Below are 16,966 nucleotides of genomic sequence, written 5' to 3' on the forward strand. Positions count from 1 at the left end.
ACCCGCCCACTCCCGGGCGTGATTTTTGCCCGGGAGTATAAATCCCACGCACATGCCTCGGAGTCGATTTTTTAGACGGGAACGCCTACCTTGCATATAATTAACGCAAAGTAGGTGTCCACGCTAAAAAATGACGCTAACTCCATGGACTTTGGCGCTAGACGCGTCTAACGCCAAAGTATAAATATGGAGTTAGTTTTGCGTCGAAATTGCGTCAAAAAAAACTATGCAATTTCGGCGCAAACGGAGTATAAATATGCCCCGTCATGTGTTATGTAATATTTGTCAGTCATGTAGCTATCGAGATTTCTCCACCGACTAGACAAACTATACATAAACATTGCAAGTAAGTATTCAAAGACATTAAAAGAAACATTGTGTGACAAAAGCAGTTGCCTAAAGAACCTAAATAGCAATATGCAGGCAACCATTGATCTTTTCAATTATGCTTGGAGGTGACCTTTGACCTAATTGAAGTTGACAACTCTTTTTTAAACATATGTTTATTTGTTTTGTCTTATTTTAGAAGAACATTACAAACACTTTAAACCTCTGCAATGTTTTGGAAAAATCGTGCACAGTATTGTCAATTAATAGTACAGTAATGCAGTTCCACCAGTGAGGTTGAACGGGTAGTTCCGTGGCTGATTCAGTTCAGTATCTACTGGTGTGAGAGGAAAGCACTTGACCAGTGTGGTGAATGGTACCTTTCCCTTAATCTGTAGTCTGGCGCGCAACAGGATAGTGTTGACTCACCTAGAGCTGGAATATAGGGAGAAGTGAAATAGCTGGGTTGAGAGAAGCACCAGAGTAGGTGATCAGTTGCCCGGGCCACTCCCCGCCCGATCCCAATGTCCAAGCAGACGGATTGCAATGGTCGACATGGGTGCGTGTAATGAGATATGGGTCAATGGTGAGGTACAAGGAGAAGAGCAGCTGGTGAAGCAGTGTCATCTTTAGGCTCCATATTAAGGATGTGAGTGTCCCAGTCCCCCTCGCCCGTCCTGAACAGAGCCCTAGCACGCAGCATGTGCAGTGTGCTAGCTTTGGCTCAGGATCGTAACAGGAGAGTTCGGAACCACAGATGAGTATCTGGCACAGCGGCCACCTGCCAGGTCATGGCGATCTGGCACTTAAAAAGAACAAATGCCAGGTTTATGAGGAGATTAAGTTGTTTGGCCCCTTTAGCTCAGTCTGGACACAGGTGTGGCCGTTAGTGTGTGTCCTGCTAACTCTGCTATGGTGGTTGTAATTTCTATTCATACCACCTGCAGCAGGGGGCATTCCCATACCATGTGATAAAATCTAGTGCCAGGAGTCCTGGAACGGAGGCACACCAGATATAAGTCCGCGTTTGATACAGTGTGGAGAAAAATAAGTGTGGTATGTGTATTTAAATTGTGTATATGGAAAGTGAGGGTTCCTGGATACCTTTTTGATGTTTTGCAATGCTTGCATCCATGATTTTGGTGTTAGCGGTTGAGGCAGGGCAGTGTTTCTCCTAACCTTGGCCGCTGCTGCATCACTCGTCACAGCGGCAAACAAGGTGGAGTATAGCATACAGTTGGCATGATGTGTGGTTCCCCGTCTGTGTGAAGGATGTGCAGGGTGTGTGATAGTGTGGGCTCTGCGTCACCAACTCTCTATGTGTTCCGGATAAGGTGTTGAATGGCATGCTAAGTCAAGAAGTGCTCTGCTCCCATCCCGAATTCATCTCGAATGACCTGGAAGGCCATGAGAGCTCCGTTATGGAACAGGTTTCCCACCTGAGTGATCCTCGCATCCTGCCAGGGTAACAGGTCATGTCCCCGCAGGGGAATGGAAGGCGAATATGGGGGTAAAGGAGTCCCCCCACAGAACATTGTGGCGCTCTGCCATCTGGCGCAGCACATATGCAAGGTGACATTCTGCACCAGCGAGCCAGGTGTAGATACCAGTGTCATCCAGGACACTCTGGACCACTGTCTGCTCAGGGTTGGGAGTGTCATCCATCCAGTGCATCACCCACTAATGTTGGGCTACTGCATAATACTGCAAAGTTTGGAGCACCCAATCCCTCCTCCAACAGGGGCCGCCGTGCAATAGACAATGCGATCTGGTAGTGGCCCGTCCCCCAAATTAGGTCCAAGAGGAGACCATTGAGCTCATGAAAGAAAGTCTTGGGGGTGCACTAACAGGAGCACAGCAAAATAATACAGCAGTCTGGGTAAAATCAACATCTTAGCAACCGCTACTTGCCCCAATGGAGAAAGAGGCAGGGACTGCCAGAATGGAAATGATCGAGCACAGTGCTCTGTTCACATTGGCGTCTTTGAGGGGCTGCTTTGGAATGATATACATGGACGCTCATATATTTGAAGGTGTCATAACTCCACTAGAGACAATGGCCCTCATTCTGACCTTGGCGGTCTTTTCGCAAGACCGCCGAGTTACCGCCGCGGTGAAGACCGCCGACCGCGGCGGTATGCCGCTGTGCGCATTCTGACCGCTGGGAGCGTTCCGCCGGGAAACTGCCAGCAGCCACACTGGCGGTCGGCGGGAATGTGGAGACTGGTCAACCTCCACCGCCACGCCAGCAGAACACCGCCCACAGTATTACGACCCACATTTCTGTGTGGCGGTCTTCTGTTGGCGGTCTTCTGTTGGCGGTCACCTCCCCATGGCTCCCGTCGCCTCCCGGAGGACCAACGCACAAGGTAAGTTGATCGTCCGTGAGGGGAGGGGGTGGGGGGGTGTTGTGTGATGTGGGCGTGCATGGGGGTGTGCGTGTGAGTGTGTAGAGGGGGTGTGTGAGTGCGTGTATGCGGGCGGGGGGTGCTGCTGTGTCTATGGGTAATGTGTGCTGTTCGGCAGGTGCGCGTGTCTGCATGTATGTGTGCGGGTATGTGTCCCCGTTGTGTATGTGTGTGTAGGGGGTGTGTATATGTGCATGTTGGGGGTGTGTGCATGTCGGGGTGCATGTATGTGCATGTCGGGGTGGGGGTGGGGGGTGGCAGGGGGGTGGAGGGTGTGGGGGGAGGACTTGGGTGGGTAGTGGGGGGTGGGGGAGACCCCTATCAGTGCCAGGGAAGGAATTCCCTGGCCCCGATAGTGCTTACCGCCATGGTTCGCACGGCGGTTCCCGCCCGCAAGAAACCGCGGCGGTAGGCAGGGTCATAATACCCTTGGCGGTCTTGGGACGACCGCCGGGCTGGAGTGCGCAAACTCCAGCCCGGCGGTCATGACCGCCGTGGCGGTCGGAGTGGAGAAGTGGCGGTCGGTCGCGGTGGGGACCGCCGCGGTCAGAATGCCATTTTTAATACCGCCGGTCTGTTCGCGGTCCGACCGCCGTCTCTCCGCCGACCGCCAGGGTCAGAATGAGGGCCAATGTGCCGGATCAGTGTCTTTACAAGGTTCAGGCACAGGAGCTAGTGGAAACAATCAAGACTTAGTCCAATTGACCTGGAGCCCGGACAGCAGACCGAAGTCCTCCAGCAGTTGCAATCAGGGCTGGAAGCAACGTCTTGACCTCCTGCAGAAAGACCAGGGCATCATCTGTATATAAAGATACAACTTGGTACACATCCAACTCCGAGATTCCCCAGTCCTGCTCCCGAAGGCGCAGGTGACTGCCCAGTGGCTTCATTATTATGACAAAGAGCAGGGGCGAGAGTGGGCATCCCTCGTGGGTGCCCCGTTGAATTGAGAAGCTATTGGACACCAAGCAACCTGTTTGAACTCTGGTGGTTGGACCGGAGAACAGTGTGCACATCTGTCCCAGGAATCTGGACCCAAAGCCTGTGTGTTCCAGTGTGGATAACAAGAAGGCCAAACTAAGGGTGTTGAAGGCCTTCTCAATATTGAGAGACACTGCCACCCTGTCACAGGCCTCTGGGGGTGTTCCATATAGCAGCCTCAGTGGATGCCTGATACTCAGAAAGGTGCTACATCCAGGAAAAAAAACTCGATTGATCAGGATGGATCAGGGTACTGATTATAGGAATCAGTCTGTTGGCAAGGACTTTACCCAACAGTTTGCAGTCCAGGTTAAGGCGAGATAGTGGCAGTAAGAATGAACATCCAAGGGGTCACGTCCAGGTTTAGGAAGGACCACAATAGTGCCTCCCACATTTAGTCCAGTAATCACCCAGCTGTGCGTGCCTCCATAAAAACCTCCAGTAATGGTTGGGAGAGCCGCACATAGTAAGTAGCATAATACTCAATAGGCAGTCCATAAATGCCTGGTGTTTTGTTCCTGCCAATTTGTGCTATAGCTAGTTTCATCTCCTCTAGCTAGACTGGCTCATCGAGCTCAGCTCTCTGCATGGGAGACAGACTTGTCAGTGACAGTCCACATACAAATTCAGCCATGTTGCCTCATGAGGGTCTGTCAGCGGTTGTGTATAGCGCACAGTAATATTCCCGGGATTCAGCATTCATGCCAGCTTGCATGTTGATGATAGTGCCATGAACACTGCAGATAGTGTCTTTTGAGGTCTGCTTTTGGTCTTCATGGGTCAGCCACTCCAGAAATCTACCCAAACGATCCCCTTCAGCATGTAACATGGTCATTCTGTGTTTGTAGTTGTGTTTGTCAAATGTGTTGCTGCCTCTCTATGCCGGTTTCACGCTTGTCTGAGCTGGTCAGTCTCTGCCTAATGAATGGGTACCTTCTTCTCTAATTGAGGCAAGTCCCTTTCCAGGAACATCAATTCATCATGAAGTACATGACGAACGCCCCATGTTGCTTCCATGCATAACCCCTTACCACCACCTTATGAGCGTCCCATTCAGTTGCCCTGGTCAGGGTGGTGCAATTATTATGTTCAAAGTAATGTGTAAAGTATGCCAATAAGTTTCCATAGAATTCAGGATGAAGCAGAGTGCTGGCTATAGTCTCCACATAGGAATGTTGAGGCATGGTCTGCCCCACTGGAGTGACACCCATAACAGGCAATGATCAGCAAGAGTGTGGGCCAGGTATTCAGATCTAAAAACTTGTGTCCCTAGCACCTTTGTACATAGAATTAAGGGCCAGATGTACAACCATATGTTTTCTGACTCTCAATTTTTGATTCATTTGCAAGTCACAAATTGCGAGACACAAAACCAAACCAAACCAACAAAAGTGACAACCACACTGTTGCCATTCCCAAAGGGGTTGCAAATGACCTACCTCAAATATTCATGAGCTAGGTCGCAATTTGCGACCCCATTGGGAATGACCGCACTCATAGGTATGGTGGCCTGCTGGGGACAGCAGACCACCAGGATGGTGACTGCTTTTTAAATAAAGCAATTTTTGTTTTTTAAATGCTGCCCATTTTCCTTAAAGGAAGGCAGGGTGCATTTCAAACATAAAAATTAAAAGTTTTCTTTTCATTTTTTTAAAACAGGCAGTGGTCCGTTGGACCACTACCTTCTGTGAAAAATTAGTTTAGCTTCCATTCACAAAGGGGAAGGGGACCCATAGGGACCACTTCCCATTTGCGAATAGGATACCACCAAATTGAATTTGGTGGTAACTGTGATAGGTTTGCGACCGCAATTGCTGTCACAAAACAATCATACATGCCACTGCGACTCACAATTAGGAGGGGACGCCCCCTTCCTAATTGCGAGTCACAATCCCTATTTTGCAAGTCGGCATTTGCATGCAGGCTGACAAAATATACATGGTACATTGGAAAAGGCCAGTTTGCGGTTGCAAAAGGCAAAATTCACCTTTTGCGCCTGCAAAATCACGTCGTACATCGGTCCTAAGTACATGCATGTTTGGACGTCATGGACGAGGGAGTGAAACAAATACTCCAGAGATATCGGGTAGCCCATACGCCATGAATCGGGTAGTCTCCTGTGCTGCAACCAAGCCTGTAAGTGAAGTGTTGTCTTACAAGTAGCATTGTGCAAATACTGACTTGCAAAATAGGGATTGTGACTCGCAATTAGGAAGGGGGCGTCACCTCCTAATTGTGAGTCACAATCCCTATTTTGCAAGTTGGTATTTGCATGCCGGCTCACAACATAGACATGATACTTTGGAAAAGGCAATTTTGCGGTTGCAAAAGGCAAAATTCACCTTTTGCAACTGCAAAATCACATCGTACATTGGCCCTAAGTCCATGCATGTTTGGACGTCATGGATGGGGGAGCGAAACAAATACTCCAGAGATGTTGGGTAGCCCATACCCCATGAATTGTGTAGTCTCCTGTGCTGCAACCAAGCCTGTAAGTGTAGCTATGTCTTACAAGTAGCATTGTGCAAAGGTGGCAAGGAGAGATCCTTATCCACGTCAGGCACGCAATTGAAATCCACCCTCCCTTATAGGCTAGTTATCTGAGGATCCATGAAGAGGGCCGGGGTGAGGATGTAACAAAATGCAGATTGGTTAGAGTTTGGTGCATTGAGCCCCACCAGGGACAATGGAGTTCCATCTAGGTGTCCCTCCATGATTACATACCTTCTCCCAGTGTCAATTGTGTGCCCAACCGCTACTTAGGGGATCCCAGGGGCTATCCATATATGGACACACCAAGCATATGCTGACGAGGTTGTACCATACACTTGACCTTGCCATTTTGTGCTCACCTTTTGAAGTTCTGTGGCATTAAGGTGCGTTTCCTGTAGGAAGGCAATATGTATGTGGTAGCGTTTAGGATGAGCATATATGCTGTACCATTTAACAGCAGTAGTCATGCTGCGCACATTCCACATGATCACCGGGGACCTTCTATGAACATGGGTAGCCATCATGTATGTTGTCGTGTGTATGTGCGGACCAGCTGCCTGTGTCTAAATGCGATGGGTGCCCCCTGGGCCCCTCTACTCACCACCACCCACCATGGTGTGTCCCTCGGTGCGTGGTTGCTGCAAGAGTGTTCAACTGTGTGGAGAGGTTTCTTAACAACAAATGCAAAAGAACAGAAACAATAAAACAATTAGTAACTCCCCCTGATCAAGTAACTGATAAGTCCCCGGCTACATGCCCCAAACAGCAAACAGATGACAAAAGTTACATTGCAATTGGCAAAACGTATTCTCGTTGTAGTCTCTATGTAGCATGGAGGGCGGTGATCAAGCAGAACCATGTCATAGGCCCGGTACAAAGAAGTGACCATACAGCCAACCCAAAGTTCAGTAGCTTACCTCAGCAGCAAGTTGTTGCAGCGCTGTATTTAGGTCACTGGTGTCAAGGCACCCACCTTAAGCATCAAAGTATCACAAATTGTCTGCAGATCTAGGGGTGATCACAGGGCCCAGACCGGATGTGGTCAATGAGGACCCAAAGCCGCCAGGAGTCAGAGCCGGACTCCGAGGGGAGGTTATCTTGTAGTGGAGCGAAGAAGTTTGAACTAAGTTGCGAGGCCTCCAACTCCACTCTGGCTTGGCCAACCGATATTTGGTCTTGTGAGGGCTTGTTTTTGGTGATTCTACGGCAGTGGGGATGAGGTATCACCGCTCTCCATCACTTGCTTCCCCTGGAGAGGCATGAGCCAAGCCCTTAGCATGGAGCCCAGCCCAGACATCCTCTGGGGTATATAAAATATGAGTTGTTTCGCCGTCCTCTAGTCATAGTTTTGCAGGAAACAACCATGCATATTTATAGTTCTTTTCCTGGAGTTTTTATTTGGCATTGACATAAGAGCCTCAAAGCCTTTGCACTTTTACCTTAAAGTCAGGGTACGCAATGATGGAGGACCCGTCATACTGCCAGGGACCCTTTATTTGAAACTCTAGCAACACCAGATCACAATCACAGAACTTAAATAGCTGGGCAATGATAGGTCGAGGAGGTACACCAGGTATAGGTAATCTGCCTGGGATCCTGTGTACCCTCTGTACTGAAAAGAATTTAGGATTCTTGCCCACCAACACTGTGTCAGTCAGCCACTGTTCCACAAAGAGTTCCATGCATGGGTTCTCCACACTCTCCGGGAACCCCAGCAGGTGAATGTTGTGACAAGATCTTACCACGACATCCTCGACTCTGCGGTTAGGGCGGTACCTTTGGTTTAATCTGTGACTGCAGTTCCTTCACCGTGGGCCGTAAGGTAGTTAGAGAGTACTTTCTCATCCACTCAGTCCTTCAGCTTACGGTGGTCAGTGTGGAGCAGGTTGACATCCTAATATATTTCATCAATGAGAGACTCTAGTGACATCTTAGTGTCTAGGATGGCCGGTAGCACTTTTTCAAACTGGACGGAGTGCATATGCAGGGTAGTTTCCAAATGGCTGAGGCCTTCTGTCATTTGATCTGTTGGAACATTAGTTGCTAATGGCACAATCAGTTCTTGGAGTGTGGCTTTACTAGACTTGGGCTTCAACATCATAGCAGCATGTGGTAGGACTTACGGCCTGGGCAGGTAGGACGAAAGGCAGGGTTCCCATGAGGCACAGTCAAGAGAGGCAGTCCAGCGGACGCAGTGGGGTTCATATCCCTCCTCACCCGCCCTGCAACAGCATATTACAAGGCAGTGTGCACAATAGTGCTTTCAGTGCAATAGACCTTAAAGGGGAGGACAGGTACACATCAGTGAGTCTTTGACGGAGTGCAGATAATGGGCCTCCAGAAGTAATCAGCAAACATAGAAGGGGTCAATAGCGTTCCCATTTCTCCTCCGCTGTTCCTCACGCATCAGTCAGCAAGGCGGAGGACCACCAGTCATGCAGTCAGGTCCACCCAGGCTGCCCCAGCAGATAAAATGAGGTGCTATGCGCCTTATGACAGAAGTGCAGTCCACCCCGTATGACCTCATCAAGTGAGTGCAGCCAGAAACGTAGAGGGGTCCACCCTCACCCACTGGCAGTCCGTCAAACAGCACACAACCACCACACAATTGTCTCAGGCTGGGGCAAGGAGCAAGATGTTCAGACGCTGCTGCCACGTTCCAGGTGAGCTATGTCCACCGCCTTCCAAATTCTGGTTTCCGTAGGTCTCCACAAATGCAATAATTATGGAAATCATGCGGGGGAGCAGGCAGCCAGCAACAGCAGTTCAGTGGGACTGGGGGCCGAGGGCAGCATAAATTAGGGTCTCACCCCAATGTCCGTCACAGGCTCCAAGGGCAATGTAGGCAGTGTCCCTTCATAGTGTTGAACTCAACGACCAGGGCCTCACATGCACAGCCAGGAACTAGTCCGCCCCCTCCCGCTGCCGACGATCCACCCTCAGGGGCCGCTGAGGTTACATATCTGCCTCACTGCACTGTCCCATCGAAGCAGCGCCCAGCACCTTTCTGTGGGAACATTCATAGGGCGGACCGCACCTCTGCCGCTCCGATGCGGTAGCGGTTCACCGCCAGCATAGAGGGCTCTCACCAGCTGGGTGGGTGCACACGGGCTGTCCCCGATTGCAGCCAAGCCCGACCATCACTGGTGCACACTTGCTTATGCGTCTCCATCACGTAGTGCAGTGCAGCAGCGGTAGGTCCTGTGGGGACCAGGCTGTAGCAGGCGCCTCGTGCTCGTGACAGTGGGTGGCGAGCAGTCCTCCAGAAGGATGTACAGGTTACAGCGACTGCGAGGGCTCCGCCCCGCGGTCCTGTGGCTGCACCTGCCTGTGGCGTCTGGCGTGCAAGTCCCAGGCTGTGGCCCGCAGTGCCTCGTAGGCCTCGCCACTTGGGTCTGCCGTCTCTGTTGTTCGGCCTCGGTTTATGGCAGCACTCCTCTTATAAACTGCGCATTCGGCAGGTCGGGGCTGTGGACCCATGCGCGGCAGTCCTGAGTGGGTGATGACAGCTGGATGGGGAGGATTTTCACAGGGTAACAGTCGGGCCGGTCTCGGACCTCACTAAGACACCATCTTCCTGGGGTTGACAACCTGACACTCTCAAAGCTACAATTAACTGAAATCTTCAGAAATGTGTTCTCCAAAATCATAACATTATTAAAGAGGTATTGTATAATAGGTGCCACAATTAGTGTGGAAGAATGTGAATCTTGGGAAATCCTGTGCAGAATTATGAAAGATAATATTGTTCTTTTGGGTCCCTATGTCAGAAAACGTTGGAGCCTATGTAAGCCTGGGGATTAACGTATGGAAGTTACTGATGATTCCTCTTGGAATGTTAGTCAGGAACCCCCAGGATGGTTTGACACATGATGCAGATCTACCAATAATAATAATATTTGTTCTGCTGTAAAGCGAGCACCCAGAAATAGGGATCGGGTATCATTCTGCAGAGGTTAATATAAAAAGGCCCTGAAGAAAAGGAAAACTGAATTCCAAAGGTGGGCATGGAAAAAGTTGGTTGTCTCTTGTAAGAGTAAAGATCCTTAAGCTTTCTGGACGGCGATCGATACTAATAAGCTTTCTAAGGTCCCTGTCTGAGATTTGGTCCAGAACATTGGTCCCTGATGAACGGGTAGTTCATTTTAAAACGATCTATCCCCTCCCTACAACCGATACTCATATTTGCAGCGATATTGTGCCATTATTCCCACTAGACCACTATTTGGAGCTGCATGAGGTGGTGTCTCGAAATAGGAGCCCAAGAAATATGGCATCTTATAATATAGGACTTTGGGCCCCATTACTGACAACTGCTATAAACGCTGCATATAAGTCAGTCTTCCCCAACCCTGCGCACTGCAGGCATTGTACCGGTCTTCTAAAAGGGCTCAGTATGGTTTTAGGAGAGGCTCTGGACATACGAGCGTTACTTAACTTAAGTGTCGTTGTATGCAAATATATGGTTACTAAATGTAGTTTCCTTTACTTGGCTTTATGGATCTCTCTTAAGCATTTGACAGCGTTAAAGGTCTAAACTGTGAGAGATCCTGCTTGAAATGGGCATAGAGGAAGGTTCATAGAACTTCCTGCGAGCTTTACACTAGGAACGTTCAGCTTCAGTAGCTTCGGGGGAAAGGGCAATGCACGAGTTCTCTCGGGCTAGCGCCTGGGTTGGCTGTGATTTAGCACCAATTTTGTTTTTATTACGTCAGTGGTCTTGAAGCAGCCCTGTTGCAGAAGGGTCAGGCCAGTTGGCAAAAACAGGCCTGTACCTGATGCTGTTTTAACGACCTAAAGAAGTTACTTGGCTCCTTTGTGCTTTTTTATGGAACATTTAAACTTAGAAACTAGCTTCACCAAAACTTTTACCATGGTATGTGGTCTGAAAAATCGAATGTCCCGCTGCTACAGAGTCAAAGGTAAATGCATTGATAGGACCTTCAGCTTTCCTTATTTGGAGATGACCTTTGATTCTAATAGGCCATGGGGTCCTTGTCTCTGCTCTAGAAAACTGCCTTCCCTAATAATGTTCGCTGTAATTCTTTAGAAAAATCTCTAGCAGAATTTTGATTGCACAGTTATTACATTTTTAAACATCTATTTAAAACAGTTGCCATGTTATTCACATTTGTCTCCTTTTCCCTCGTTTGTATATCATTTCTCGAATATGAGACCTATTTGTTATATATCTTAAAAACATTTGAAGAATTTAATAATTTACGTTATCTATGAAACTGTTTTCTGTTGATAATGACGTTATAGTTTATTTGCAGACTGTTATGGAATGATCTAAATCGTATCCTTATCATTGTTAATACGTTTTCTTTTGTATTTTATATTTAATACCGTTTTGTAAACTAAAAAATCACAAGTTTTCGATGAAGCCATAAAATGCGTCGCTTCCATTGTTTCTTCCACTAAACCAGCATGAGAGTATATTGTCTGGAGTTTATGCTTCATTTGATATATCTCAAGCGGGTATGCATAGACCAACCTAAAAGGTGGTGGAAATGCAAATAAGCGCACAGTCACTGCTTTGGGCATCCACTTCCCAGAGTGCTCTTTTAACCTGGTCCTGACGAAACCGCATCTGTGTGTGTCAACGGCAGTGAAACATGTCGACTCTATCTTTCCTATCCTTAAACATTGAAAACATTTGATATATTTTGTCTTTTAATACATGTGCACTCACAACTCAATAAAGACAATGGTTGACGCGAGACACATTTTTACTGAATTCTATACAATGATGTCACATGCATTCACACATAGTGGCCATCTCTCTATAGCTGAGGGGAAGCATTGTAGGGCATAAGAACACTAGTAACGCGTCTTTGGACAGTAATTGCAAATACAGACAGGTGTGAGGAAAGTTCAGCCCCTCACCACCACCTATCACTAAGTGGGTTTCTTTTGTCCAAACATAAGATGCTTGGGACCCACTTAAGCAACCACTGCGTCCTTCTCTTGCGCCTGTGTTGTGATGCTCTGATTAGTGCTTTGCTATATATACTGTGGAACAGCTATTTTTGACCATCCCCGTTTGACATAGGGTGGTATTTCTATAGACGGTAGAAGAGAAAGTCAGATTACCTAAAAAATGTAAACTCGAGAGCTACTCATTTTTGTCTCTTGCAGATCAGTGGCTAATATACAGCTAATAAACAGACAGAACCTTTGTTTGTTTGTTCCTTAATTAATCTGATACAGAGGAAGACACAACGTTCCCACCAGACATTCTTCACTTACTGGCATTTAGACACACTCATCATCTCCTCTATGTTCCTATATGTAGAGTCCAGCTGGACTCATTCTAGTGTTTCTGCCAGCCACTCTGCTGAGGGCTGGTCTTGCTTGTGTAGCCTACACCCACCCAACACAGGCGTCACCAGTCAGGTGACCCTGCCAATAAAAGGGGCCGGGCGCACGTGCCTGAGGCCAGTTCAATACCACCCTACCACCGTGTCTGCGTCACCTTCCTTACAAGCATGAGGGCCTAGGGCCCCACATTACATTGGCGACGAGTGGGATCGGAAACCCCATGTGGTCGCAGACATGGACTCAAAAGCAGAGAAGTGAGGCCGTCGCAGCCCCAGTCCCACTGGAGTAAAAGAAGGGGGTGAGTGCTGCTGATCAGCGCGTCCCGCAGCACTGCAAAAACGGCTGCGGGGCCGAAAATAAAGCGCTACGAAGCGCGCTGAGCTGTTTTCCCCAGCCCATAAAAACAAAATGCCCTGAGGCCGCCCGCCCCCCCAAGAGTCGGAGGCAGCGCGGCCCGCAGCGTGAGAGAAAGCTGCTGGGTCTGCGCGGTATGTGGGGGGAAATGGCGCTGTTGTGCACCGTGGAAAAAGAGGTGAAAAAAAAAGAAGAGGGTGCCGAACCATGCCTGGAGCCGGTCGCCCCCCCCACTCCCAAGAAAACAAACACGGGACGCAGCTGTCCCATGCTGCTGCGGCCGCGCGCGCAGAAAAACAAAAACAAATATGGTGCGATCGAGTACCAAGAATGAAGACAATGACCGGGGGCCGTTTCCCCTTTTGTCATTTTGAAGTGGCACTGTCGCGCGCCATGCGCCGTAAGAAGAAGTGCCCAATTGTGCTGGGCGGTCACCCCTTTTCATTTATCTATAAATAATGGTGCACTCGCGCACCGAACTAAAGATGCCCAGGGCCGCCCCACCACAAAAAATGCCGGAAAACGGCCGCAGCCCGGAGAACTGCTGCGGCCGCAGCAAGTGACCCGCGACGGTGCTATCAGGCACCAGAAAATAGAAATGAAAATGCCCAGGGGCTGCCCTCCTCGTCCTGGCAGCAACTAAAGCAAGAGGTGCAGACACGCACCGAAATAAGTGAAATAACATGGTGCAGGCACGCACCAGATGCCCAGGGCCGCGCCCCCACCTCCAACAAATAACTAAAGAAGTGAGGTGCTCACACGCACCTAGATAGAAAAAAAGCAGTGCCCGGAGCCCCCACCCACCTCACTGAAGTCCTGCCGTCTGCATGCCTCTTCAAACGAGGCTGTGCAGTTTAAAAAAAAAAAAAAAAAAAAACTGGACAGAAGTAAAAAAGAACATGAAAAGAGAAAAGGGACAGATGAGAAAGAAAATAAATAAAATTGCACTTACCTGCAGCCCCCACCAGCATGACGGAGTCCTCCCAGCAGCATGCCCTCCTCACCGGCCGGCATCTGTTCAAACAAACGAGGCCGGTAACAGGAAAGACTGTCTTTCAAGCTAGAAAACAAAGTGCACTACTGGCATCCAGTGGCCAGAGTTGGTATTGCACCCTATTTCTGTTTTAAAGGTAAAAGAAGTTTGGATGAAGGAAAGTTTACAGCAGCACCTTCAGAAAGTGACTGCTCCAAACCAAGAGTGCACCCGTGGACAGAAACGGCGCAGAAGACGGAAACGGCGAAGAAGAAGGAAGCGACGCTGCAAAAGAGAAGGAGAAGACTGCAGCTGTCCCAGCCAAGCTGCAACGGTGGGAAACGGACGCAAGTGCCACGTGAGGTACGAAGAGAGCGCGCATGGTCTGCGCAGCCCCTGGTGGCCGTCCGCCGCCCCCGCCGAAAGAACGCCACATGCCCCAGCAGTGATGGACATCACCGCAGGACAAGAAAGGGACATGCCAGGCGTTGCCACAGGACGCCCCAAAAAAAAAAAAAAAAAAAAAAGAGACTGACACGTGCGCAGCGTGCACAGAGAGCTGCGCCAGAGAATGTGACGACATAGGTAAAAGTCTGTGAAGATGGAGAGAGTACCCGAGAGCGTGACGTAACGCACAGGACAAGAGGCCATGTCAGCTGGCCGCGCAGCGACGGAAGATGGCCACTGTTGGCCCATCAGTGAGCAGGTCATCTGAACTGACCGACCCTGCCAGAGCAGATGGCAGGAGTGAGCGCCGTAACAGCGCAGCCTCGAGGAGCAAGAGTGGCACCCTCGAGTGAAGAGAGGGAGGAAGAGAGCGGGGACCCTCCTGCCAGAGAGAGGTCCAACAAGAGGATCCGGGAACGGACCAGACCGGGAGAGGTCTGCCTGAAGAGCAGATCATGTCTTACCCGCAGGACTCAGCCTGTGAGAGGCTGCGACCGAGCAAGATGCACCAGAGGAGGTGCAGTGATAGGTCCATGTGACGCAGCATGCGACCTGTGGCACAACGCCACATTGAGGACGAAGAGGAAGATGCACCAGCGAAGGTGCAGTGAGAGGTCCGTGTGAAGCAGCATGCGACCCGTGGCACAACGCCACGTCTAGGACAAAGAGGAAGATGTACCAGCAGAGGTGCAGCGCAAGGACCATGTGCCGCAACATGTGACCTGTGGCACGACGCCACACCAAGGAGAAGAGAGAGTGGCACGACGCCAACAAGAAATGAGGAGAGGAGTGTGACAGACCGGTCACACCACAGATCAACTCCATCGCAGGTGTGAAAGTGGAAGGAAGTAGAGTGACACAACTGAGGACTCGTGCGAGCAGATGAGGAGGCACCCATCAGTACAAGACAGTCACCGGGGTGAGCAGACGTCACTGAAGACAGCGATGCGGGTGGTCCCCCACGCTTCCCAGTACGACCGACCTGTCACCTGTCACCGGCTGCTTGGCTGTGATGGCATCCCTGACGCCGACTGCACAGGCCACACAAGACCCGCCTTGGCCACTACGTCCATCAAGTGGTCCTTCCGCTGACGAAGCCGCCGCCACCTGTTTGATCTGCAAAAGGATGAAGAAACATCATCATCATGATGAGGTGCATCGCCCAATCATCGAAGGAGGAGCACAGCACCACCTGAGTGGAGACAGTCAGCAACAAGAACCGATGCTGACAAGGCAAGTCTGGCAACGTAGAAACTTATCATCTGAACATTTGCCATGAGCTCCGTGAACCAGACGCCTGCCGGTGAGAGCAGATCAGATCATTTGGACCATCCACCCTTGGGCTCGCACAAGACTAGGACGTGGCCCTGTTGGGAGTTCAGAGAGACTCCTTTGGCGTGGCCGACGTTGGCCCGCACAGCCCACGCAGTCCCGTCGCAATCCAGGGACAAGGGCCTCCAATGAATTCCTGTGAGAGCGGAATCTCGCTGAGAGAGAATGCATCTGAGACAGCTCCACGTCAGGCATCCGGAAGCACGGAGGTCTCATATTGAGAGACTGGTCACCTGAAGACTTTGCACCGTGGCCAGAGCACCTGAATCCGGATGGCTCGAGCAAGCGGACCCTGCATCAACAACCCTTGTGGCTCCATGCGAGACTAGGATGTGGTCCTGTAGGCTGTTCCTCTGAGACGTCTTTGCTGGGCCTGAGATAGGCAAGCACAGTCCACACAGTCCAGTGGAAGCCCGTGAAAGGGCCTCGAGGAGACTCCTGCTTGATGGAGATCTGGCACGAGAGGGAAGACTGCTGCTTCTCTGCCGCTGGACTCCCAGGCGCCCCAGGCTGTCACGTCATCTGCAGTCTTAGGAGGTAGACAATCTCCAGAATCAGAATGCCGTCCAGAACTGTGTACAGTGGACTCCCCACGGCTCCAGATGCACCCGCATCAGAAACTGTAAATAGACTTTGACCACATGAGCCCAGGCAGGACCGGATCGACTATATCCAGTGAACTGTGAGGTCATGGACAAGCAACTGAAGTATCTGGACTTCATCCACACAGTGTTCGTGCCCAGCTGTACCTGGTTAAATTATGGACTCGTGCGGAGGTGTCCGGATGCTCCCAGCTGCAACATGTCCACTGCAATTCTGCAGTCTGCCTTTTCGAGGCCGAGAGACTGATTGTGGTGCTTTGTTATTGTTTCTTTTACAGGTTGGACTTTTGTTTGGTTCCTCAATAAAGTTTGGGAGGGATGTAGAGTCCAGCTGGACTCATTCTAGTGTTTCTGCCAGCCACTCTGCTGAGGGCTGGTCTTGCTTGTGTAGCCTACACCCACCCAACACAGGCGTCACCAGTCAGGTGACCCTGCCAATAAAAGGGGCCGGGCGCACGTGCCTGAGGCCAGTTCAATACCACCCTACCACCGTGTCTGCGTCACCTTCCTTACAAGCATGAGGGCCTAGGGTCCCACATTACACTATACATTCGAGCTTTTGTTGAAGCTAACACTCCACATTGTAACAATTTCTCTCGTAATACTTCGCCATAATTCACTAAGCCTTTTACCTCAAACAATTGGTCGCTCTTTTCACGTTAATGTTCATACTACACCATTTGCACACCTCAAAAGAATGAGTGCATGACAAGTACTTCAAAGAC

This window comes from Pleurodeles waltl, chromosome 11 (assembly GCF_031143425.1).
Source record: "Pleurodeles waltl isolate 20211129_DDA chromosome 11, aPleWal1.hap1.20221129, whole genome shotgun sequence".
NCBI classification, from domain to species: domain Eukaryota; kingdom Metazoa; phylum Chordata; class Amphibia; order Caudata; family Salamandridae; genus Pleurodeles; species Pleurodeles waltl.